We start from the raw sequence: 25,190 nt of genomic DNA on the forward strand, positions 1-25,190 counted from the left end.
ACCGGGGAGGAGGGACCCTCACATTGGCCAAGTTCCTTCAATTTCTTGGTTCTTCCAAGGTACGAGTCTATTCCCTGCTCTCCACCTAAGCAGTATAAATAGCACTGCCATTTAATTGTCTTGCCGGGTTGGCACTGTTGCCATTTATCCTTCTGAGACGTCTTTATATTTGCAGAATGTTTCACCAACGTTATGTCTCTTGGCTAGTTTCCCTGTGTCTCCCCTTTCACCGCTCCTAGGAGAGCACTGCTGTACTAACCAGGATACTGCCGGAAATGCATTGCTTCCTGACAAGTCCAGGGTTGAGAGGATGCTCTTCTAAGCCCCCCAAAGAGCATTTAAATTCCAGTACTTGGTAGTCATGTCAGTTTCAAAGCACATTTCACTGGCCAAAAAAATAAACCTCACAAACAAGAAAAGAGAAGGACAAGCTTTTCTTGATTATTCACAAAAGATGAAATGCAGTCAGGGGTCAATACACATGCGAAGGAAGGTCAATAACAAAAGTGATAAAAAGAAATGAAAATAAAATCACCAAGGTGATATCCCTCTTTGCTATTATACGGGCCAAGATTCTAAAGTTTGAAGATACCAGGTGGATGAAAGTGAGGGAAACAGGTGCTTTCACTACCCGTTAATTGACAAGTGGATTATGGTAAATTCTGGAGAGCAGTGTGGCAATGTGGCTCAAACCCCACTCTCATAATTTTTCTGACACTTTATCCTGATGCTATAATTGGGCAAGTGCACAAAGAGGTATGCACATGGTTTTTCATCTCAAAGTTGTTTATAATAATGAAAAATTGGAAACAGTCTAAATTTCCATCAAGGAAAAATTAATTTATTTCACCGTGATAGAATCATTCAATAAAATAGCATGAAGCCATTTATAAGGATGATATATATATATGAACACAATATATGAAAATATATGCACCAGAAATAATTGAGCGAAACAGATATTGGGTATGCTATGATCCTACTGGGAAAATATTGCGTTTGCCTGCAGATGTGTGTGTAAGCGTTACTCATAAAGAGATATCTGGAATTATATTTCCTAATAAGTTATGTTGTTATTTCTGGTGGTAAGATATCGAACTAGTCAGGGTAGGATAGGCAATGCTGCATTAAGAAATAAACCCAGACATGTAATGATCCAATACAATGGAATTTTATTTCTCATTCATGTAAAGCCCAAATGATAGGGGGTGCTGGCTATGGAGGGAATTGACTCCCACCATTTTGAGCTTCGCCATCTCCAGTATGTGAACCCCAAGGTCACTTTGGGAGACCTTTCCATTCTAGTCTGATGAGAAAACAAAGAAAGGCTACGCCCTATCACAAGGAAGGCCTTTAGTGAGACGGGCCCAGAGGTACCATGCATCTCCCTTCTCATGGCCACCTAACTACAAGGGAGATGTCAGGACTGTGTCCTCTCCTCAGGGAGGAGTAGAGGAGTTGGATGAATATCCCAAAGCCCAGGTATACCAAGGTTTTCATTTTTGTGTGTTTTTCCTGCATTGCTTGAATTTTACAAATGAGCTTGCTATTAACTTTACAGGAAAAAAAAGTTACAGCAAATTTCCTATTTTTTAGAGTAACAGTATCTTTAAAAAGAAGAGAGCGAGAGATTAAGATAATTTGGAAGAGCTAGCCCCAAAAAAGCAGGGGCTCTAAGTCATGCTGAGACAATGTAGCTGTGTATCTGTACCCTGGGGGTCAGGTACCCTCTCTTTCTGAGTGCTCCCAACTTCAACAGCAGTCAGCAAGAGCTCAGAGAGTGAGATGATCTTAGCCTTTGAAAACTCGTATTTCTATTCTCACATCTTAGATCTCTAGGGTACAAAGTAGGGTGATATTATTGAATTTGACTTTTTTTAATTTGATTTTTAACACAAGGAAAAGTCAATTGCATTATTAGTGGATTAGCTGCTGTCTCTTTAAAACTATGCACAAGGCCAGACCTAATCTCATAAAGTGAACGATTTGTGTGTTTCTGGGATGAAGTGGTGGGAGAGCTTTTCATTCAACTTTTCAAGAGTCCATCTAAATTTTAGTTGTTATTCTCGCCCATGACTTTGGCTTAAGGCAGGTTATGGTCCTTTTCAGAACAACTTGGCAAAGCTAACTTGAGAGCCCATGACCAAATTAATCAGCCCATCGAGGTCACACACTGTATTACGATTAACGCTTGTAACATGATGCTGTCACGCCAGATGATAAGATGAATTCCACGGATTTCAGTAGACATGCTGTTAAAATGTATTCTAAGGTCATCTGACTAGTGGGTTGCTGTTTATTATTTAATTCATGGAAAAATCCATGCAATTCACACTAATCTGATCATATAGCAAATGTGTGACTCCCTTGAATTCTACAGAGAAAGATGTTTGCAGAAAAGAAAGTTACAAATTAGCCATAAATAGCCAACAGCATCCCGGGACTAGGCCTCTGTCTACTTCCCCTGCTGGACGTGCTCATTCTCAACTCAAACCCTGTATGTTGGGTTGCTTCCCAGACCTGCCATTACCTGGGAGGTGCAGGCTACTGAGGAGGCAGGTGTGGTTCTCGACTGGCCTGATGTCTCAAGGCCCTGCAGTGTCTGCTGTGAGCCCGAGCTGCCACATCTGCTTGTCAGCCAGAAAGGAGGCACCGCAATTCAACCACTTCTCCCAATGGGGCTCTGGGCCTGCAGAAAGAAAGCATGCTGGGCCAGATGGGGATATTCTTAAATGTGACCACTGCCATTGAATCTCTCACAATCCTTGACCTTCAGGGTCACATAGTTGTGACTTACAGGCTTGAGAAACTCATTCCAGGGCTAAACTGTTGCATTTCTTTTTACTCGTTTAATTTAATCATGGCATGCAGTTTTCTTTTCATTTTTCTCAAAGCCGTGGGAAAACAGACTAAATCATCCCCAACTACATCACCAGTTGCCCTAATGAAACTAGTTTTTCTAAGATTATAAAACATTAGCTTAACTACACTCAGTGCCCCTGACATGTGGGGTAAATGTAGGTCATTAGATGTTAAAAGCTGTCCCCCAATGCACAGATATGTCAGCAACTTCAAAATAGGCCAAACCTCATAAAAATTTCCTAAGAAAATGGAGAAACAAATTGAAAACTAATCTTTCTAAATTGTTATAGCATATTTTTAATTATGCTGAGAAAGAAAATGCCTTACCTATCCTATTAAAAAGTTATTTCCATTTACTACTTCCAAAATACTAAAACAATATAACCTACAAATATTTTATATGCCTTTACAGAAATGTTCATCAGCCACTTCACCTGCAGAAATGGACTACAAAACCTCCTTACTTATGTTTAAGTTTTACCTATCCATGTTTTACTGATGGCTTATAATATTCATCTTAGCAATTTATTACTCTCAACAAGGCAAAAATACATTGCATATATTAAAATCTTATCTTTGTCCTATTGATTAGAGAAAATTTTTATATTCATGAATTTAGATCAAAATCATTATAGTCACAGTGACTCAAAAATGTAGATATTAATTTTTTTGTTCAAACCTTGAGTTTATAAGGTAAATGTATTCTGATCACTTATCAAATCAACTTGAAAGCCCTCCTGAAGTCTGAAAGCTATCTAATGAATAGATCCCACTAGCAAGATTAGGAGAAGCAAGACCTTGAAATCATAAAGCCCTGGGGTGGAACTCTGGCTTTGCCACATGCTAGATGATTTTAGAGGCATCCTAATCTCTGTTTTTATGTCTGTTGCCTAATTTGCAGAAATGTGAATGAGAAGACTGGTCACACAGGGCTGTGGAGAGAAATAAATTAGGCCAAGTTCACAGCATCTGACTCATACTAGACTCTTCATTAGGTTCATTTCTCTTTTCCATCTTCTTCTGTTAACTCAGGGTGGAAAGATCTAAATTGAATTCCAGGTCCCCCATTCTGCTCCCTACTTGGGGTAAACCACTTCTGCTCTCTGGATCCTTCACCTGCAGAAGCGGAGATTACCATTTCAATTTTCTACCAGCCATTGGCCGGGGCTTCTTCCCACCTCAGCCAGGACAGCTTGTTTGGAAGCAGAAGATTCATTCACTCGGCAAATATGAAAATATGCTCGAGTCTCTGTGTGCCAGGCTCTGCACTCAAGAAGCATCTTAGTTTCCTAGGGATACCATAACAAACTGTCACAAACTGGATAGCTTCAAACAATAGAACTTTGCTATCTCACAGTTCTGAAGGCCAGAAGTTCAAGCTTAAGGTGCTCACAGGTGCTCCCTCTACAACCTGCAGGGGAGAACGCTCTCACCTCTTCCAGCTTCCAGTGGCTGCTGGCAGTCTTTGCTTTCCTTGACGTTCCTTGGCATGTAGCTGAGCACTTCGATCTCTGCCTCCACATCACAAGATCCTCTCCCTGTGTGTCTTCACATTGTCTATTGAATAAGTCCACAATGGACTTATTTCCATTGTGGAATGATGTCTTGGTCTATGTGTCTAAATTTTCCCCTTTCTAAGGACACCAGCCATAGGATTAGAGCTCATCCTAACCCAGTATCACCTGGTCTTACCTTGATTACTTCTGAAAAGACCCTATTTCCTAATAAGGTCACAGTCACAGATAGTGGAAATTAGGACTTGTATCTATCTTTTGTGGGAACACAATTTAACCCACAAGAAAGGGGGAAGACAGTGGTGACTAAGGCCCTAGGGGCTCTCAATCAGAGAGCCAGGCTCAGACAGCAAACGGATCAAGTTCAGAGCACAAAGGCAGAAAGAGACCCTTGGCTCCTTGGTTCTGGGAGTGACATTTGGGCACTAGATGTCATCGGGGAAGGAGGTGGCAGCTGAGATTGGAAAAGCATATTTTTTCTTTTACCATCATCATCTTTATGAAAATAACACAATTTTCAAAATTCAAGTAGAAGAATGGGACAACCTGGGAACCCCAGTATCACTCCTCAGAGGTGATATTTTTTTCTCATAATTTTTTATTTAAATATAATTCACATACCATAAAATTCACACTTGTACAGTGTCTAATGTAGTGATTTTTAATATGTTCACAAAGTTGTGGAATCATCGCCACTACCTCATGCCAGGACATCCAACACCCCGCAAAGAAACTGTACGTGTTATCAGTCATTCTATATTCCCCCACCCCTGGCAATCATTAACCTATGCCCTGACTCTAGAGATTTCCTATTATGGATATTTCATATAAATGGAATTATACAATATGTGGCCTTTTATTTCTAGCTTCTTTTACTTAGCATAATATTTTCAAGTTTCATTCATGTTCTGTCCTTTTTATAGCTGGATAATATACCATGGCATGGATATACCACATTCTATTTATCTATTCATCATTTGATGGACTTATTTGGCTATTAGGAATAATGCTGCCATGAACATTCATATGGTAATTTTTGTGTGGACCTATGTTTTCAGTTCTCTTGGACATACACCTAGAAGTGGAATTGCTGGGTCATATGGCAGCTCTATGTTTAACTTTTTGAGGAACTTCCAATAAGTCCTCCAAAGCAGCTGCAGCAATTTACAGTCCTACAAACAATGAACAAAGTTCCAATTTCCCATCTTCACCAGCACTTGTTAGTGTCCATCTTTTTGTTTGTAGGCTTCCTGGTGGGGGAGAAGTTGTATCTCACTGAGGTTTTGATTTGCATTTCCCTAGTGACTAATGACGTTGAGCATCTTTTCATGTACTTATGGGGGATTTTAAAATCTTCTTTGGAGAAATGTCTCTTCAAATCCTTTGTCCATTTTTTAATTGGGTGCAGAGCAGTTTTGTTCACACACAGATTTTGAACCCAAAAATAAAGTTTAAAGAGGGAGATTTGGAAAGAAGTGAAGAGCAATATTAGCAAGAGTTTTCCGCCAAAAGGATTCCCCATTCACTGAGGCGCGACCTCCTTCCTCCATGTCTCTGGCTACAATGAAGTCAGGAGTTAGATGGAAAGGACACAGCTGAAAGGTGAGCCCAGCACAAATACAATGAGGGAAATAAAGTGGGTACAATACTGGTATTTCTTCAAGTGGAAAGTAAGTGTCCTCTGCTCATTTTAATTTGAAGCAGAATACCACTTTCTTGTCACTCTACCTTCTGGTCTGTCATCTACCTTGAGGGGAAGAGGAAGTGTTTCTCCACCAGTTTGAGGAAGCAATTACCAGCCACGGACGTGACGTCGGCTACAAGATCAAAAGTAAATTCCAACAATGAAGTACCACCTAACACTGTCCCAGGAAGACTCTTAAGCCAATTAGAGGGGAAGGAATCATGATAAATGCTGTAATTATGATTCAGGCAGACCAACTATAACCCATGAATCTTCTGCCCCTGCTCTGGTCCCGGCGTCCAACAGACTTATTTCCATTGTGGAATGATGTCTTGTTCTATTAAGTATGTTTGGAAATCACTCAAATGCTGTGTTATGGGAAGTGTGGATTTAAGGTCATAGATTCTCAGCCACAACTGTCACCTAAAGGAAAGCACTAAAATGGGAAATTAAGTTTCACAGTCTACTCAGCCATCCTGTGGCCATGGGGATAGAAGGACGTCACTGGCAGGGTGGTGGGTTGATTTTTTTTGCTCCGCATCACATGCCCGCTCTTCCAACCAACGCTGGAGAGAAGAACATAAATTTCAGTGGCCAAAATTTAAAAAAAAAATCATGATTCTATGGAAGCCTCCACATGTAAATAGATATGCCTGAACATATTTATTTAGACTGAAGTAAACATTAAGTCATAAAAAGAGATTAAGCTGTCCCGATAAAGCTCAAGACCTCACCAATCTACTTTATGTTACTGTGTTTTCTAGATGTATTGATGTATTGATGAAGGGGTTATAGGAAATTATATAAAGACAATTTGATGTAAGTGCTAAAAAATGTTATTGGAATTTTCCATGTTTGAAGAGTTCTAGAATGTAATACATTATACAAGACCACACACACACACACACACACACACACATACACACACACACACACACACACACACACACACACACACACATTTCAATATAATTTTCAAAGGCTTGAAGCTTGACTGGCTCCCTCTGCTATGAAAACTGTCAGCTGAGAAAGTCACCTGCTTGAAACTCACCAGCTTCAAAAGGCTTTCAGAATTCTTACCGACTCTGATAGAGTTGAAAGCCCCATTGGGACTCCTGGGTAAAGCAAGTCAGTGAGTGTCCTGTGGCAGAGGACCTCATTGGCCTTTGCGTGGAAGATTCTAGAGTCTGCACATGCAAATTATTACCACAGTGTTGAATTGGTTATTTAATTATTTTTTTAAACATCTTTATTGGAGTATAATTGCTTTACAATAATGTGTTAGTTTCTGATTTATAACAAAGTGAATCAGCTATACATATACATATATCCCCATATCTCCTCCCTCTTGCCTCTCCCTCCCACCCTCGCTATCCCACCCCTCTAGGCGTTCACAAAGCACCGAGCTGATCTCCCTGTGCTATGCGGCTGCTACCCACTAGCTATCTATTTTACATTTGGTAGTGTGTATTAGTCCATGCCACTCTCTCACTTCGTCCCAGCTAACCCTTCCCCCTCTCCATGTCCTCAAGTCCATTCTCTACATCTGCTTCTTTATTCCTGTCCTGCGCCTAGGTTCTTCATAACCATTTTTTTTTCTCTTTTAGATTCCATATATATGTGTTAGCATACGGTATTTGTTTTTCTCTTTCTGACATACTTCACTCTGTATGACAGACTCTAGGTCCATCCACCTCACTACAGATAACTCAATTTCGTTTCTTTTTATGGCTTAGAAATATTCCATTGTATATATGTGCCACATCTTCTTTAGCCATTCATCTGTCGATGGACACTTAGGTTGCTTCCATGTCCTGGCTATTGTAAAGAGTGCTGCAATGAACATGTGGTACATGACTCTTTTTGAATGATGGTTTTCTCAGGGTATATGCCCAGTAGTGGGATTGCTGGGTCATATGGTAGTTCTATTTTTAGTTTTCTAAGGAACTTCCATACTGTTCTCCATAGTGGCTGTATCAATTTACATTCCCACCAACAGTGAAAGAGGGTTCCCTTTTCCCCACACCCTCTCCAGCATTTATTGTTTGTAGATTTTTTGATGATGGCCATTCTGACTGGAGTGAGGTGATACCTCATTGTAGTTTTGATTTACATTTCTCTAATGATTAGTGATGTTGAACATTCTTTCATGTGTTTGTTGGCAATCTGTATATCTTCTTTGGTGAAATGTCTATTTAGGTCTTTTGCCCATTTTTGGATTGGGTTGTTTGGTTTTTTTGATATTGAGCTGCACGAGCTCCTTGTATATTTTGGAGATTAATCCTTTGTCAGTTGCTTCATTTGCAAATATTTTCTCCATTCTGAGGGTTGTCTTTTGTCTTGTTTATGGTTTCCTTTGCTGTGCAAAAGATTTTAAGTTTCATTAAGTCGCATTTGTTTAGTTTTGTTTTTATTTCTATTTCTCTAGGAGGTGGGTCAGAAAGCATCTTGCTGTGATTTCTGTCATAGAGTGTTCTGCTTATGTTTTCCTCTAAGAGTTTTATAGTGTCTGGCCTTACATTTACGTCTTTAATCCATTTTGAACTTATTTTTGTGTATGCTGTTAGGAGTGTTCTAATTTCCTTCTTTTACATGTAGCTGTCCAGTTTTCCCAGCACCATTTATTGCAGAGGCTGTCTTTTCCCCATTGTATATTCTTGCCTCCTTTATCAAAAATAAGATGACCATATGTGTGTGGGTTTATCTCTGGGCTTTCTATCCTGTTCCATTGATCTATATTTCTGTTTTGTGCCAGTACCATAGTGTCTTGATTACTGTAGCTTTATAGTATAGTCTGAAGTCCGGGAGCCTGACACCTCCAGCTCTGTTTTTCTTTCTCAAGATTGCTTTAGCTGTTCGGGGTCCTTTGTGTTTCCATACAAATTGTGATATTTTTTGTTCTAGTTTGTGAAAAATGCCATTGGTAGTTTGATACAGATTGCATTAAATCTGTAGACTGCTTTGGGTAGTAGAGTCATTTTCACAATGTTGATTCTTCCAATCCAAGAAAATGGTTTCTCTCTCCATCTGTTTGTATCATTTTTAATTTCTTTCATCCGTGTCTTATAGTTTTCCACATACAGGTCTTTTGTCTCCTTAGATAAGTTTATTCCTGGGTATTTTATTCTTTTTGTTTCAATGGTAAATGGGAGTGTTTCCTTAATTTCTCTTTCAGATATTTCATCATTAGTGTATAGGAATGCAAGAGATTTCTCTGCATTAATTTTGTATCCTGCTACTCTACCAAATTCACTGATTAGCTCTAGTAATTTTCTGGTAGTATCTTTAGGATTCCATGAGTATAGTATCACGTTATCTGCAAACAGTGACAGCTTTACTTCTTCTTTTCCGATTTGGATTCCTTTTACTTCTTTTTTTTCTCTGATTGCTGTGGCTAAAACTTCCAAAACTATGTTGAATAATAGCGGGAGAGTGGGCAACCCTGTCTTTTTCCAGATCTTAGTGGAAAAGGTTTCAGTTTTTCACCATTGAGAATGATGTTGGCAGTGGGTTTGTCATATATGGCCTTTATTATGTTGAGGTAAGTTCCCTCTGTGCCTACTTTCTGGAGGGTTTTTATCATAAATGGGTGTTGAATTTTGTCGAAAGCGTTTTCTGCATGTATTGATATGATCATATGGTTTTTCTCCTTCAATTTGTTAATATGGTGTATCACATTGATTGTTTGCATATATTGAAGAATCCTTGCATTCCTGGGATAAACCCCACTTGATCATGTTGTATGATCCTTTTAATGTGCTGTTGAATTGTTTGCTAGTATTTTGTTGAGGATTTTTGCATCTATGTTCATCAGTGATATTGGCCTGTAGTTTTCTTTCTTTGTGACATCTTTGTCTCGTTTCGGTATCAGGGTGATGGTAGCCTCGTAGAATGAGTTTGGGAGTGTTCCTCTCTCTGCTATATTTTGGAAGAGTTTGAGAAGGATTAGTATTAGTTCTTCTCTAATTGTTTGATAGAATTCACCTGTGAAGCCGTCTGGTCCTGGGCTTTTGTTTGTTGGAAGTTTTTAATTACAGTCTCAATTTCAGTTCTTCTGATTGGTCTGTTTATATTTTCTATTTCTTCCTTGTTCAGTCTTGGAAGGTTGTGCTTTTCTAAGGGTTTGTCCATTTCTTCCAGGTTGTCCATTTTATTGGTATATAGTTACTTGTAGTAATCTCTCATAATCCTTTGTTTCTGCAGTGTCAGTTGTTACATCTCCTTTTTCATTTCTAATTCTATTGATTTGAGTCTTCTCCCTTTTTTTCTTGATGAGTCTGGCTAATGGTTTATCAATTTTGTTTATCTACTCAAAGAACCAGCTTTTATTTTTATTGATCTTTGGTATTGGTATTGTTTCCTTCATTGCTTTTTCATTTATTTCAGATCTGATCTTTATGATTTCTTTCCTTCTGCTAACTCTGGGGGTTTTTTTGTTCTTCTTTCTCTAATTGCTTTAGGTGTAAGGTTAAGTTGTTTTTCTGAGATGTTTCTTGTTTCTTGAGGTAGGGTTGTTTTGCTATAAACTTCCCTCTTAGAACTGCTTTTGCTGCATCCCATAGGTTTTGGGTCATTTTTTTCTAGGTATTTTTTTATTTCCTCTTTGATTTCTTCAATGATCTCTTGGTTATTAAGTAGTGTATTTTGTAGCCTCCATGTATTTGTATTTTTTACAGATTTTTTTCCTGTGATTGATATCTAGTCTCTTAGCATTGTGGTCAGAAAAGATACTTGATATGTTTTCAATTTTCTTAAATTTACCAAGGCTTAATTTGTGACCCAAGATATGATCTATCCTGGAGAATGTTCCACGAGCACTTGAAAAGAAAGTGTATTCAGTTGTTTTGGGATGGAATGTCCTATAAATATCAATTAAGTCCATCGTTTTTAATGTGCCTTTAAAGCTGTGTTTCTTTATTTATTTTCATTTTGGATGATCTGTCCATTGGTAAAAGTGGGGTATTAAAGTCCCCTACTACGATTATGTTACTGTCGATATCCCCTTTTATGGCTGTTAGCATTTGTCTTATGTATTGAGGTGCTCCTATGTTGGGTGCATAAATATTTACAAATGTTATATCTTCTTCTTAGATTGATCCCTTGATCATTATGTAGTGTCCTTCTTTGTCTCTTGTAATAGTCTTTATTTTAAAGTCTATTTTGTCTGGCATGAGAATTGCTACTCCAGCTTTCTTTTGATTTCAGTTTGCATGGAATATATTTTCCATCCCCTCACTTTCAGTCTGCATGTTTCCCTAGTCTGAAGTGGGTCTCTTGTAGACAGCATATATATGGATCTTGCTTTTGTATGCATTCAGTTAGTCTATGTCTTTTTGTTGGAGCATTTAATCCATTTACATTTAAGGTAATTATCGATATGTATGCTCCTATTACCATTTTCTTAATTGTTTTGGGTTTGTTATTGTACGTCTTTTCCTTCTCTTGTATTTCCTGCCTAGAGAAGTTCCTTTAGCATTTGTTGTCAAGCTGGTTTGGTGGTGCTGAATTCTCTTATCTTTTGCTTGTCTGTCAAGGTTTTAATTTGTCTGTCGAATCTGAATGAGATCCTTGTTGGGTAGAGTAATCTTGGTTGTAGGTTTTTCCCATTCATCACTTTAAGTATGTCCTGCCACTCCCTTCTGCCTTGCAGAGTTTCTGTTGAAAGATCAGCTGTTAACCTTATGGGGATTCCCTTGTATGTTATTTGTTGTTTTTCCCTTGCTGCTTTTAATATTTTTTCTTTCTATTTAATTTTTGATAGTTTGATTAGTATGTGTCTTGGTGTGTTTCTCCTTGGATTTATACTGTATGGGACTCTCTGCGCTTCCTGAACTTGACTAACTATTTCCTTTCCCATAATAGGGAAGTTTTCAACTATAATCTCTTCAAATATTTTCTCAGTCCCTTTCTTTTTCTCTTCTTCTTCTGGGACCCCAATAATTCAAATGTTAGTGCATTTAATGTTGTCCCAGAAGTCTCTGAGACTGTCCTCAATTCTTTTCATTCTTTTTCCTTTATTCTGCTCTGTAGTAGTTATTTCCACTATTTTATCTTCCAGGTCACTTATCTGTTCTTCTGCCTCAGTTATTCTGCCATTGATTACTTGTAGAGAATTTTTAATTTCATTTATTGTGTTGTTCATCATTGTTTGTTTGTTCTTTATTTCTTGTAGGTCCTTGTTAAACGTTTCTTGTATTTTCTCCATTCTATTTCCAAGATTTTGGATTGTCTTTACTATCATTACTCTGAATTCTTTTTCAGGTAGACTGCCTATTTCCTCTTCATTTGTTAGGTCTGGTGGGTTTTTACCTTGCTCCTTCATCTGCTGTGTGTTTTTCTGTCTTCTCATTTTGCTTAACTTACTGTGTTTGGGGTCTCCTTTTTGCAGGCTGCAGGTACATAGTTCCCTTTGTTTTTGGTGTCTGCCCCCAGTGGCTAAGGTTGGTTCAGTGGGTTGTGTAGGCTTCCTGGTGGAGGGGACTGGTGCCTGTGTTCTGGAGGATGAGTCTGGATTTTGTTTTTCTGGTGCACAGAACCACATCCAGTGGTGTGTTTTGTGGGTGTCTGTGACCTTATTATTATTTTAGGCAGCCTCTCTGCTAATGGGTGGTGTTGTGTTCCTCTCTTACTAGTTGTTTGGCATAGGGTGTGCAGCATTGTAGCTTGCTGGTCGTTGAGTGGAGCTGGGTCTTAACATTGAGATGGAGATCTCTGGGAGAGCTTTTGCCATTTAATATTATGTGGAGCTGAGATGTCTCTGGTGGACCAATGTCCTGAACTCAGCTCTCCCACCTCAGAAGCACAGGCCTGACACCCGGCCAGAGCACCAAGACCCTGCCAGCCACACAGTTCAGAATAAAGGGAGAAAAAAACAAAGAAAGAAGGAAGAAATAAAAATATATATAGTTATTAAAATAAAAAATAATTATTAAAAATAAAAAAATTAAAACGTAATTAAAAAAAGAAAAAGAAAGAAGAGAGCAGCCAAGCCAAAAATCAAATCCACCAATGATAACAAGTGCTAAAAACTATACTAAAAAAGGACAGACAGAACCCTAGGACAAATGGTAAAAGCAAAGCTATACAGACAAAATCACATAAAGAAGCATACACATACACACTCAGAAAAAGAGAAAAAGGAAAAACATATATATATCATAGCTCCCAAAAGTTCACCTCCTCAATTTGGGATGATTCGTTGCCTATTCAGGTATTCCACAGATGCAGGATACATCAAGTTGATCGTGGAGATTTAATCCGCTGCTCCTGAGGCTGCTGCGTGAGATTTCCCTTTCTCTTCTTTGTTCACACAGTGCCCGGGGCTCAGCTTTGGATTTGGCCCCGCCTCTGCGTGTAGGTCGCAGGAGGGCGTCTGTTTTTCGCTCAGACAGGATGGGGTTAAAGGAGCCGCTGATTCGGGGACTCTGGCTCACTCAGGCCAGAGGGAGGGAGGGACACGGATGCGGGGCGAGCCTACGGTGGCAGAGGCCGGCGTGACGTTGCACCAGCCTGAGGCGCGCCATGCGTTCTCCCAGGGAAGTTGTCCCTGGATCACGGGACCCTGGCAGTGGCGGGCTGCACAGGCTCCCCAGAAGGGGGGTGTGGATAGTGACCTGTGCTCGCACACAGGCTTCTTGGTGGTGGCAGCAGCAGCCTTAGCATCTCATGCCCGTCTCTGGGGTCCGTGCTGTTAGCCGTGGCTCACGCCCATCTCTGGAGCTCTTTTAGGCGGTGCTCTGGATCCCCTCTCCTCGTGCACCCCGAAACAATGGTCTCTTGCCTCTTCGGCAGGTCCAGACTTTTCCCCAGACTCCCTCCCGGCTAGCCGTGGTGCACTAGCCCCCTGCAGGCTGTGTTCATGCCGCCAACCCCAGTCCTCTCCCTGCCCTCCGACCGAAGCCCAAGCCTCAACTCCCAGCCCCGCCCACCCCGGCGGGTGAGCAGACAAGCCTCTCGGGCTGGTGAGTGCCGGTCGGCCCCGATCCTCTGTGCGGCAATCTCTCCGCTTTGCCCTCCGCACCCCTGTGGCTGTGCTCTCCTCCACGGCTCCGAAGCTCCCCCTCTCCGCCACCCACAGTCTCTGCCCACGAAGGGGCTCCTAGTGTGTGGAAACCTTTCCTGCTTCATGGCTCCCTCCCACTGGTGCAGGTCCTGTCCCTATTCTTTTGTCTCTGTTTTTCCTTTTTTCTTTTGCCCTACCCAGGTACGTGGGGAGTTTCTTGCCTTTTGGGAGGTCTGAGGTCTTCTGCCAGCCTTCAGTAGGTGTTCTGTAGGAGTTGTTCCCATGTAGATGTATTTCTGATGTATTTGTGGGGAGGAAGGTGATATCCACGTCTCACTCCTCCGCCATCTTGAAGGTCTCCTGGTTCTTTATTGCAGACACCTCTTCTCTTCTCCCTGTGTATTTCCTTCTGAACAGGTCTTATATGAACCTCTAACTGATTAAAATGTTCTTTTCTAGAGAGATGGCTATGAAACACCTAAATTTGTATTAAGTCACTAAGTTTCTGGTAATTTGCGGCAACATGAAACTCACATAGATTTATTATCTTACGGTTTTAACAGCTAAAAATCTAAAATAGGTTGGCCTATCTGAGTTCTTTCTGGAGGTTCTAAGAAAGAATCTGTTTTCCTGCCTTTTCTAGCCTCTAGAGCCACCTATAGACCTTGGATCATGGCCCCATACTTCATCTTCAAAGCCATCAGTGTAGCAGCTTCCAATCTCTCTCTCTCTGCTTCTGTCATCACATCACTTTTGTCTTTCTGCTCATCCTACGCCCCCCCACCATAAGGACTCTTGTGATGACATTTAGGGCCCATCCAGACAATCCAGGAGATTCTCCCCATCTCACGATCCTTAACCTAATCCCATCTTCTAAGTCCCTTTTCACTGTAATATTCACATGTTCTGGGAACTAGGAGGTGGACATTTGGGGGGGGGTGTCCATTATTCAGCCTGCTGTAGTCTCCCCGACCTGAACACCAGGGAATTTGGGGACCTTTCCCCCTAATGTGTAAATAATGGAAAGATATTCAGATACTCCATCCCTGCTGTGGCTTCTCCTCCACCAGACGCAGGGATAGGCCCTGACATGCAGTAATGTCAAAGCCCTAAACTTGCTCTGTGTCTGCGGAAAGAACTGAGAGCTTGGTGTCAACACCAGCTTCACCGCCCATACTTCACAGGTTGTATAATTTGGGGCCAATCACCCTTTCTCTGAGCAGTCACTATAGCTACTGTTTCATCAACCCTTTGGGAGGACAATATCTTTCATGCCTACCACTAAAGCTGACTGGGAGGAATAATTTTGAGATAATTTATGGGACTGGGTTTTAGAAATAAAAATGGCAAATAAATTAAGTCTTTTGACATTATCTTTTTTGTCCCAACCACACACACCCCCTTGAGTTAGGGAAAGGGTGGGAATCTCCACTTTGTGGTGTTGAGAAGCACAAGAGTCAGAGAACCGAGGCGGAGATGAGCCCACACCCTTGGGAAGCCCTGCCTTTGGGGTGGGGCTGGGAGTGGTTTACCCATGAACCACCACAGTGTAAGAGGCAAGTGAGCCCTATGAAAAGTGCTGAGTGTACACAGAGGGCAGGCAACCCCAAACAAGCTTCCCCAAGTACCGCTGTGAATATGAGAAGAATGGAAATCTCTAGACAGTGTCCAGGAGAAAACACGTAGGCAGGTCCTTGGTGGAATCCTAGATGTCCTCTGAGAGTTTTGTACATGGTGGATGCTCAAAAGGGTTGGTACCAAACCACAGACAATAAGTGAAACAAAAAGTTGGGACTGTTTCCAAGTTTACTCAAGCAAAACAGAGATGTACTTTGATCCGTAATATCCAGTAGACTGAGGCAGAAGGGTTAGGTTGAAATATCCAGATTATATAGAAGGGACCCTGGTTATCTGAGTCTGAAAAGTTGGAGGATTGAGTAAGGAAGTAGAAGGTGTCATAAACAAGAAGACTCCCCAGAGAGCTGGCTAAATTAACAACTGGTTGCCCCTTTATCTCCAACATTTCTCTTCCCCACCCCTCATCAACCCCCCAACCAAGGCATTAAATCCCTTATAGGTGGGTCTCTCTGAGTCACGTATGTTGCCAGGTAATCCATCACAAGTGAATTACAAAGTGAAATGTAAAATCTTCCAATAGATGCAGGATTTCATAAAGTCAATTGACAGTGATCAAGTTAGGGATCTCCTCCCATCACAGGGGAAGTCGTTGATACATGATGACCTGGCAGAGATGGGCCCGTGACACCCAAAGAGGAGGTAATGATGGGGAAGATGGCAAAGAGGAGGTGCCTTAGAAGAGAATGATTCGAGTAGCAAAATGTTATCCAAAGCCCTTGGGGAAACAAAGCTTCAGCATATTTTTGCAGACCTGACCCTCTTTATGACCTTTCTGATCATCTCAGTGTGTAAAATGAAGGCTAATTGATTGTACTAACATGCAGGGTTGCCAGAAAAATCACCCAGATGAAAAATAATCAACACTTTATCCTTGCTTTTTTCCTAAGAATTTGTGCATAGTTATGATTATAAGCATGTTCAATGGAAGATAATGTAAACTTATTTTTATAGTTTTTGTTTCAGTTTTCAAGATAAAGACCCAACAACCATACTTTTCTTTTCTTTTCTTTATTTTTTTTTCTTTTTTTCACTGTTCAGCATGAAGTTTTGTTTAAGTGGATTCCCCCATGGCCTTCCCCCCCAGCCTAATAAGGGTTTCCTACACTGCAGCCTCCCTATCCACCATCCCGTGTGGAATAAGTGGGTACCTTGCTGTGCAGCCAGCTCACGCTCTGCCTGGTTACCTTTGAAGAAGTCTCTGCTCCAGCAAAACTGGGCACAGTTTGTTCCAGCCACACCTTCCTTTTGCTCTTGCAGAATGCTCCATTTCCAGTTTCTTCCAGGACTTGAGCTGAGAATTATAGCCAGGGAATGAGCCCTTTCTTACCAATGCCTAGGATAAACTTGTCAGCGGCTCTTGGTGTTATCCTAGGGGTGAGGAGTCCAAGATTTAACAGATAAAGGGGTTGAGTGGCTCTCTTCATAAAAGCCACATTTTCATAGGAATTTCTGAAGAAAAAACTAATATAACAGAAGCTTTAAAATAGAGTCCATAGGAAGACTAACCAGAGAGACAACTCTATGGTGAAAATGCTCACTTGAAATTCTGAGGGACTTTTGAGGGAAATATCCAAACCTAACCACATTTTTTAAATGTTTAAGTAAAGGATAATCAGTAATCCTTCTCAATGTCGTATAAGAAATTGAGTGCAAGTCCCAGAATTATCAAGCAGCTTATTTTGAGAGAACTTGGAACAAATATTTGAATAGATATTTTCTAGGTGTTGTTTCCTTTCTACAAGATGGAACTATTTTATTTCTTTACACAAAGTTTTGTGATCTCAACTGCAGTTGGCTGAGCTATTATTTCCTCCACGCCGAGCAGAACTTGCCCTTGTCTGTTGGCCATAATTGCTGCATGGAGCGGGCTCACCTTGCTCAAGGTAGTGGGAAAAGGAACGGTCATCCTGCAAACACCTTTTCTCACCTTCCCCTCCCCCCTCCTCCCCTTCCCCTGAAACTACACACACCTTCTTGCTGCTGTTAAAAAGAAAATTATTCAATGGCACTTGCTAAAGGACAGTAAAGCAGATTTCATTCAAGGAGGGCTGTAGACATAGGTATACGTAGAGGTTACTGCATTGGGGTTTTACAGGGGGAAGAGAAGTTGGGCTCAACTCTGAGTACAACGTGGGCAAATGGGACTTATAAACAAGGAGCAGGGTGGGGTCCGTGGATGGAAAATTACTAAGAGGAGACATCAGGGGTAAGGGGGCTTCTGGCTAAACTGACCTAACAGGATTCTTGCTGAAGGCTTACCAGGGTGATCAGACACCCTCTGTGGGTGGTGGAGGATGAGGAACCTGATCAGATATGGAGGGTGATCAGATATGAAAGGTGTGGAATTCTGGTTAAACTGACTTAACAGAATCCTTCCTAGAATTGGACAATGTGGAGACAAACACAGAAGTCCAAAAGTGAAGACCTGGTTGAAAAAGAGCTCAGGGGACCCTGAGCAGAGTTTGGTCAAAGAGAGACACTTTGTCACTGTGCAGATCTCTGTTGCACTGGCTGACATGCTTCCCTGTTTCCAGCTTCTCCTGCCCCCCTCGCTTTGACATCTTCTCCTCCTCCCCCGCTCAAAGTTACTGGAGGCTGAGCCCACTTATGACGGATGACTAGCTAAGGTGCTTCCCCTCCTAGAAGCACTATGATTTTTTTTAACAGCTTTACTGAGATATAATTCACATACCATACAATTCACTCATTTAAAGTGGAACAAATCATTGATTTTTAGTATAATCTCAAATATGTTCAACCATCACTGAAGTCAATTTTAGAACATTTTTATCACCTCAAAAAGAAATCTCACACCATTTAGCTCTCCATATCCCCCATATTTCTCAGCTCTAAGCAACCACTAACCTACTATCTCAACAGATTTCCCTATTCTGCACTTTCATATGAATATAATCGAACAGTATGTGCTCTTTTTTCACTGGCTTCTTTCACTGAGCATGTTTACAATGTCCATCCATGATGTAGCATGTGTCAGTATTTCATTCCTTTTTATGGCTGGGTAATACTCCATTGTATGGATAGAACATGTTTTATTTATCCATTTGTCAGTTAATGGACATTTGGGTTATTTCCACCTTTTGGTTATTGTGAATAATGATGCTATGAACGTTCTTATACGAGTTTTTGTATGAATGTAGGTTTAATTTCTCTTGGGACAGCACTATGATTTAACCACATTCAAGTGTGCAAATCCCCAAAAGGCTCCTTAAGGAGATACCAAGGGTAAGACTTATGGGACATGAGGCCAATGGGGAGGAGGATTCAAGGAAGAGATAGAGCCTTTTCTGGGTCTCTTCAGAACCAATGTGTATGGCTGCCTGCCCCATTTGTACTGTAAGCACAGAGTAAGGGGTTTGGAAGCATAAGATGAAATCCTGCCTTGACCACTAGCTAACCACTGTTCTAGGGCCAGTTATTTCTGTTTCTAGGGTACCACTTCTTCATCACTAAAATAGTACTAAAAATAGATATATTTTATGGGATTGCGTTATTAGAACAATGTAAAAATGCCCAGTGTAGAGTAGTTACTTAACAAGGGCGTTATTAAGTTAGGTTATCAATTAGGAAGCTCTAAACTGCAGGTGAGGAAATGTCTGACTACAGTGACTTGAATATTTGGGAATTGTTCATAAATCTCACATACAAGAAGTCCAAAAGTAACTAGTCCAGTTCAGCAGCTCTAGATTCTCTGGACTATGGTGAGTCCATTTCCCTTTGTTTCTCTTGGCCTTCTTCTCTTGTAGATAAGAAGGCTGCCACAACTCCACAAACAATATCCTGACTCAATCAGATTCAAAGGAAGAATCTTCTCCTCTCTCATTTCTCCTTCACCCACTTCGTCTGCTGACTTCCCTTCAGGAATGGAAAACATGGCCAACCCCTAGCTGTGAGGGAGGCTGAAAAAGTGGATATCTGGCACTTACAACTTCTGTTGTGGATGGTAGATTGGCGAGGGGAAAAAAATAGGTGGAGAAATGTCTGTTGGTAGCTAGTCAACAGTGTCACCATCTTGTTTTGTTTTTTTTTTAATTGGGGTATAGTTGTTTTACAATGTTGTGTTAGTTTCTACTGTACAGCAAAGTGAAGTAGAGTTCCCTGTGCTATACAGCAGGTTCCTATTAGTTATCTATTTTATACATATTAGTGTATCGCCATCTTGTTTTTATTGTTGTTATAATTCAGTGTCATGGAAATGAAACCATATAAATTATTAATTCTGAATCGTTGTATTCTATTAACCACTTACTCCCAATGGTGTGTTTTACCGATTGCCATGGTTGCACAAGCAATCTCACTTGTTTTACTCTTTGCAACCCACATCCAAATCTTTCTGTGCTATAGTCACAAAAAAGACACAAAGGAGAATCCAGAGAGGTCAACTTATTGCCAACAGCAACCAAATGGACAAATAACATAAAGATTCAGCGTATAGTAATGAAAGCACATGTAGGCAGGTAGTTTACAAGGAGACTTGATTGGCGTTGGGGAAGGTCCTATTTTGACTACCTTAAATCTCAGTATTAGAAGCAGGAGGGATCTCAGAGACCATCTCATCCAAGTACTTCACTTTGGAAAAAGAACTGAAGCTAGAATTAGAGCCAAATACTTCTGAATGAAATGAAGCTTGGTCCTGCCTGTGGCCGCTCAACTAGGCTACTGGCCTTGAATCTGCCAGCTTAGACTTCCAAAACAGCCAGCCACTTTGCCCCTTGACACTGAAGTCAATCTTTCCATGGGTTCCCAGGCTTAATCCATTTTAATGAATTAATCCTTTTTAACGGTTCTTTAATTTTGCTGAGTTTCCAACACACTAAGCTTCTAAGAAAGGGCAAGAAGAAGGCCATTGATCCAGCTAAGAGCAAATGATATTAGGTTTGCTGACTTGTCTTGGCAGCATTCCAGCCTTTTCACTTCCATGCAGTGTCCATAAAAAAGACATGAAAAAAGATCTAGGTGCAACCTTGGGTCAAGGCAAATATAAACCCCACTTTCTGGCCTCAAAGAATAAACAGTGGCCAATCATAGTCTGTTCTGTCACGTCAGATTCCTGGTCTCTCCTATATTGTTCTTGGATCATCCCTTCACCTCAGCCCCCATAGAACCTATAATTTTTCTATGTCTTAAATGCAAGGGCAGGATAATACTGTATCACACTACATCAAAACAGGGAGAAATCCCAGGAGGTTGATGCCTAAGAGGTACCTTAATGCCTAAGGGAAATTTTTTAACCCCTCATGCTTCCATCTCCTCATCTGTAAAATGGGTATAACAAAATAATACCCATTCCAAGAGATTATTTAAGGCCCAAAGAGATTCCTTAATTTTCCTTCTCTTTTTTTCTTTTAAACCTCCCAAAATTAGGATTGAATTCTATATGGTGATTTCGCCTCTCACAGGCCTACCTCAAAGAATGTCCCTTGTCCTTAAAAATGGAGGCCTGCCCTGCTCCATTAGCCTCTTCTTGTCCTGATTTCACCCCAGCACCTCGTGCTGTACCAACTGTAAATCACAGTGGGAAAGGTTCCGTAAAGCAAACTTTCATCTTCCCACAGGCATCATGGGGAAAATATCTCCACAGGATGCAGTCTTCCAGATAACAGAATTTACCCCTTAATGGTACCAACATTTTGGTGTCATTTTATTATCTTAATGGAATTTTTTCTAAAATGTGTTATATGATTCCCTACCTTCTTTATGTAGAGTTTAGACTGAGTATAATTTAACCTTCTGTCTATGAATTTGTGTCTGTTTTATAAACATACTTTAATCTAAGACATAGAGTTACATTTGAATTTTAGTTTTGCTCTTTTCTACTTCAAATCAGCCACACCTGCCTCTAAGCCCTAGAAAAGTAGGGTTTATATGATCATTACCCTGACCTCCAACATACTCATAGACAGACTTGCATCCCTCCCATAGATACCAACTGCCTTAATTTTTTTGCTCTTATTAAATAGCAGATACAGATGCAAAATAAATATATTGTGGAAAAGTCACTTGTAATTATTAGGAAACTAACATTAATTATTTACTTTCACCATTCTTCAGTTTAAGCCCTTCATCTGTATTATTACACCAAGTTGCTATAACATCTCTTTGAGGTAGCTATTATTTCATTATATTCACTTTGTAGGTAAGGAAACTGAGGCATGAGGGGTTAAGGGATTTACCCAAGGTCAAACAGCCTACAAGTAGAAGGTCTTAACTTCCAACTCAGACAGGCTGTTCCAGAGACATAGCCCCCATTAACCAGTGTCTGTGACTAGGGGGTCACGGTCTACAGATTGTGAAAATAAATGAATTTAATAAAATAAATTTAACCAGCACTGTAAAAAAAAAATGAGATAAAGGAAAAGGGAACAGAAAATCTTTCAGTGTGGAGTACATGGTAAATTAGGAAAAATTATTCCATGAAATTTTGGGTTGAGTCTATACACACCCACTCCTATGTGTATGCATACACAAATATCTAAATATGACCACTGAATCATGATAAAAAAATATATTTCTTATCGTGAGGTATTGCCCAAAAAGTCTGAAAAACAATGGTAAACTTTGACTTCTTGTAATGGATGGATTGTCGTTTACTTTCATACAGGTATGATTTCCTGCCTTCCATTTATGATAAGGGATGGTAGTATTAATTAACTTCCTCACATTACAAGTCAGGCACCAGCCGTTGCCTAAGCTCTGTGATGATATGTTTAAGTCTGTAGGGTCTGGAATCAGACTCTCCCGTGTTTAAACCCCAGCTTTTGAACTTCCCACCTGAGCAAAGTGTTTAACCTCCCTGAGCAATCAGTTTCCCCTGGAACTAGCACCCCCCCTTGCATGGTTCCTCCCTGGCATGGCTCCTCTGTGGCATGGTTCCCGCTAGAACTAAATGCAGTGATGCAGACAGCTTGGTACCCAGGAAGCCTCCAAGACGAGGCAGCTCTTGCTCCCTTAACCAAGCTCTTCACTCCACAGCACGTGTGCCCAGGAAAAGGTGGCTTTGAATTCTATGGTGTCTGCCTGTGTCATCTCAGCTCACGGCTGAGGACGTGGAAAGGGGGAGGTGACTCAGTATCACAGACGTGGTCGCCTTCAGGGCATGGCCCCTCTGGTTGATGGACACCCATTCACAGCCTACATGTATGAATTCCTTCATGTATGCATGAAATAACCTGCCTTGTTTGACAAGCCATGAGAAACCAGCCTCTCAAAAAGAAGCTCTTCCTTAATGAATAGAGAGCATTCTAGAAATAACACTTAAAACATGAATATTTTCTAACCCCAAATCCCTTCCAGCTTCCTCAGGATGAGGCCACCCCAACCTGATAAATGGAAAGAATGAGCTTTCCCAGGTTCTAATGGGGTAAATATGGAGTTAGGGCTCCCAGTGAGCCCGAAAGGACAAGCAAAGTGCCGCAAGGGACACCCTTACTTTGTGCGACGTTCAGCACCTTCAGAGAAGGGGCTCATGACCTTGCCTTGGACCAGGCCTCATGCATCACAGGACTTTGGTCAGCCAACTTTGTGGAACTGGCCAAAGGACCAGCAACCCAGGAGAATTTCCATGTGGAAAGCAGTAACAACTAGCTTTAGTGGAATGCCTCAGAGTTTACAGATATGCTTTGGTGCATATTGTCTCATGAAACCTTGACTAAAAAATGCCCCTTGATTAAAGCAGACAGATATTCTCACCGTCAAGAAGATGAAAAGGGTGCAGGAAAGGTGACAAGAGCAGGATTTTCGTGCCCTTGCATGATAGTGGGGAAATTATCTACCCTAGGTGGACACATGTTCCTAATCTGCAAAATGCACTAATAACTAAACCTGTTGTGTCGATTAAAGGAGATAAGAAGCCCCAAACACTTAGCAGGTAATAGGTCCTCAATCGATCTTAGCTGCTTACTGCCTCTAGTTTCCCCTCCCAAAGCCATTGAACCCCAGCATCTGTGCCCTTCCCACAAGCTTGCATAATGTTTGGCTTTGCTGCTTGCAAATTTTTAACATCATGCTCTTCAAAGAGACGGGCAAAGAGAGGCATTGCTGTGCTTTTCACGGTACGCCACGGGGATAAAGGCAGGGAGGGGGATTGAGTTCAAAGAACAAAAATAATTAACTTGGCGATTGATCTGGGCAACAGGTGCCTCAGAGCTGAGCCTGCAGAACTCGAACAGCACCTAGAGTTGGGCAGGCTTTGCTGGAAACTCGGGGTCTATGTCAAAGGAAGACTGGCCACAGAGCAATAAACAGAAGGGTGGCAGCAGACACACCAGCATCTGTGGTCCGTGGACTGACGTATTTCTTCACTTGCTTTCTCTTATCTCATTTTCGGAGGAACCTGCTGGCCTCGGAGGCTGCACACCTCCGTGTATCCGCTGGCAACTAAACAGACCAAATTACAACTCAACCACTGATGGATAAAGTCATCTCTCTCTAATATTAATAAAAAGCCCCTGCCCAATTCATATGAAGAAAATAAGGTGGGAGGAAATAGGGACATTGTTAAAGAAGGCTAAAAAAAAACACTTCAATCTTTGCCAACAGATTAGAAAAGCCGTACAGATAAGCTGATTTTATTGGCCTGTCGCCTTGGAGAATTACAAAAACAAAGACAGGTGGCAATAAAATCTCCCATCAAGAAAAACTTCTTCAAATATTAGACAGCTATGGTCAAAACATTCTTCAATTATATTTTCTTTCATGGATCCTGGTTCTTTTTTTATCAGAAGTAATTTATGCCCATTAAAATACTGTTGTCCCAGGCTGCCAACCCATCTCTGAAGGTATTCTTGAAACTTTTCTTTCTTCTTGTCAAAGGACAAAATGTTTGTCCCCACCTCACCCTTCCCCGCACCCCCAGAAGCCCTAGCAAACTTGACCTCCAGCTTAAAGCCCAGGTCACTCCAGTATGGACCGTAAGAGCTGTCATGGAGGATGGTCATGTGATGCAAACCCTTGAGTCTGGGTTCACGAATGCCAGGTCAAAGGCATTAGGGAGACACAATCATTTTTCTTCATTTTAGAATACACAAGGAAGTGTTTGTTTCTTTCTTTTTTAGATGTAAGGTTAATCAGAAACTGCCCTAGATGAGTGAGAAAGAGCTGTTCAAGGACACAGTCTTCCCATGACCTCATGGCTGGTCCAGAGGATGCTTTGTGGCTGGAGAACAAGGTCCCTCTCAGGGCCGATGTCCCAACAGCACCATGGAGCCAACACTGTGATGAGGCTTCCAACTGGACTGTGAGACAAAATTAAAAATAGACGGTAAAGATCTAGCAAAGGAGAAATCACAACATAAATTGGCTTTTGCAATCCAACTGTGATAAACAGTGGGAAGTAATGGAAATGTAATTGTGGAGCCCTTGGATGAGGTACTAAACTTTGAACAGAAAGGATTCACATTAGCAAGCACCAGTATGATCCTTTGGGGCAGGGGGTAGGGGAGGATGCTTTTGATTTGATTAGCCTTACTGCTTC

At 41.0% G+C, this 25,190-nt stretch overlaps 1 protein-coding gene across 1 annotated transcript in view; it reads left to right on the forward strand.

Annotated features, from left to right (window-relative positions):
• KCNJ6 (potassium inwardly rectifying channel subfamily J member 6) overlaps window positions 1-25,190 on the forward strand; it is a 283,179-nt gene that overhangs the window by 97,910 nt on the left and 160,079 nt on the right. The gene's annotated exons all lie outside the window — the stretch shown is intronic.

The sequence above is a fragment of the Aethalodelphis obliquidens genome, unplaced genomic scaffold (genome assembly GCF_003676395.1).
Source record: "Aethalodelphis obliquidens isolate GAN/ISIS:26980383/991018 unplaced genomic scaffold, ASM367639v1 scaffold1, whole genome shotgun sequence".
NCBI lineage: Eukaryota > Metazoa > Chordata > Mammalia > Artiodactyla > Delphinidae > Aethalodelphis > Aethalodelphis obliquidens.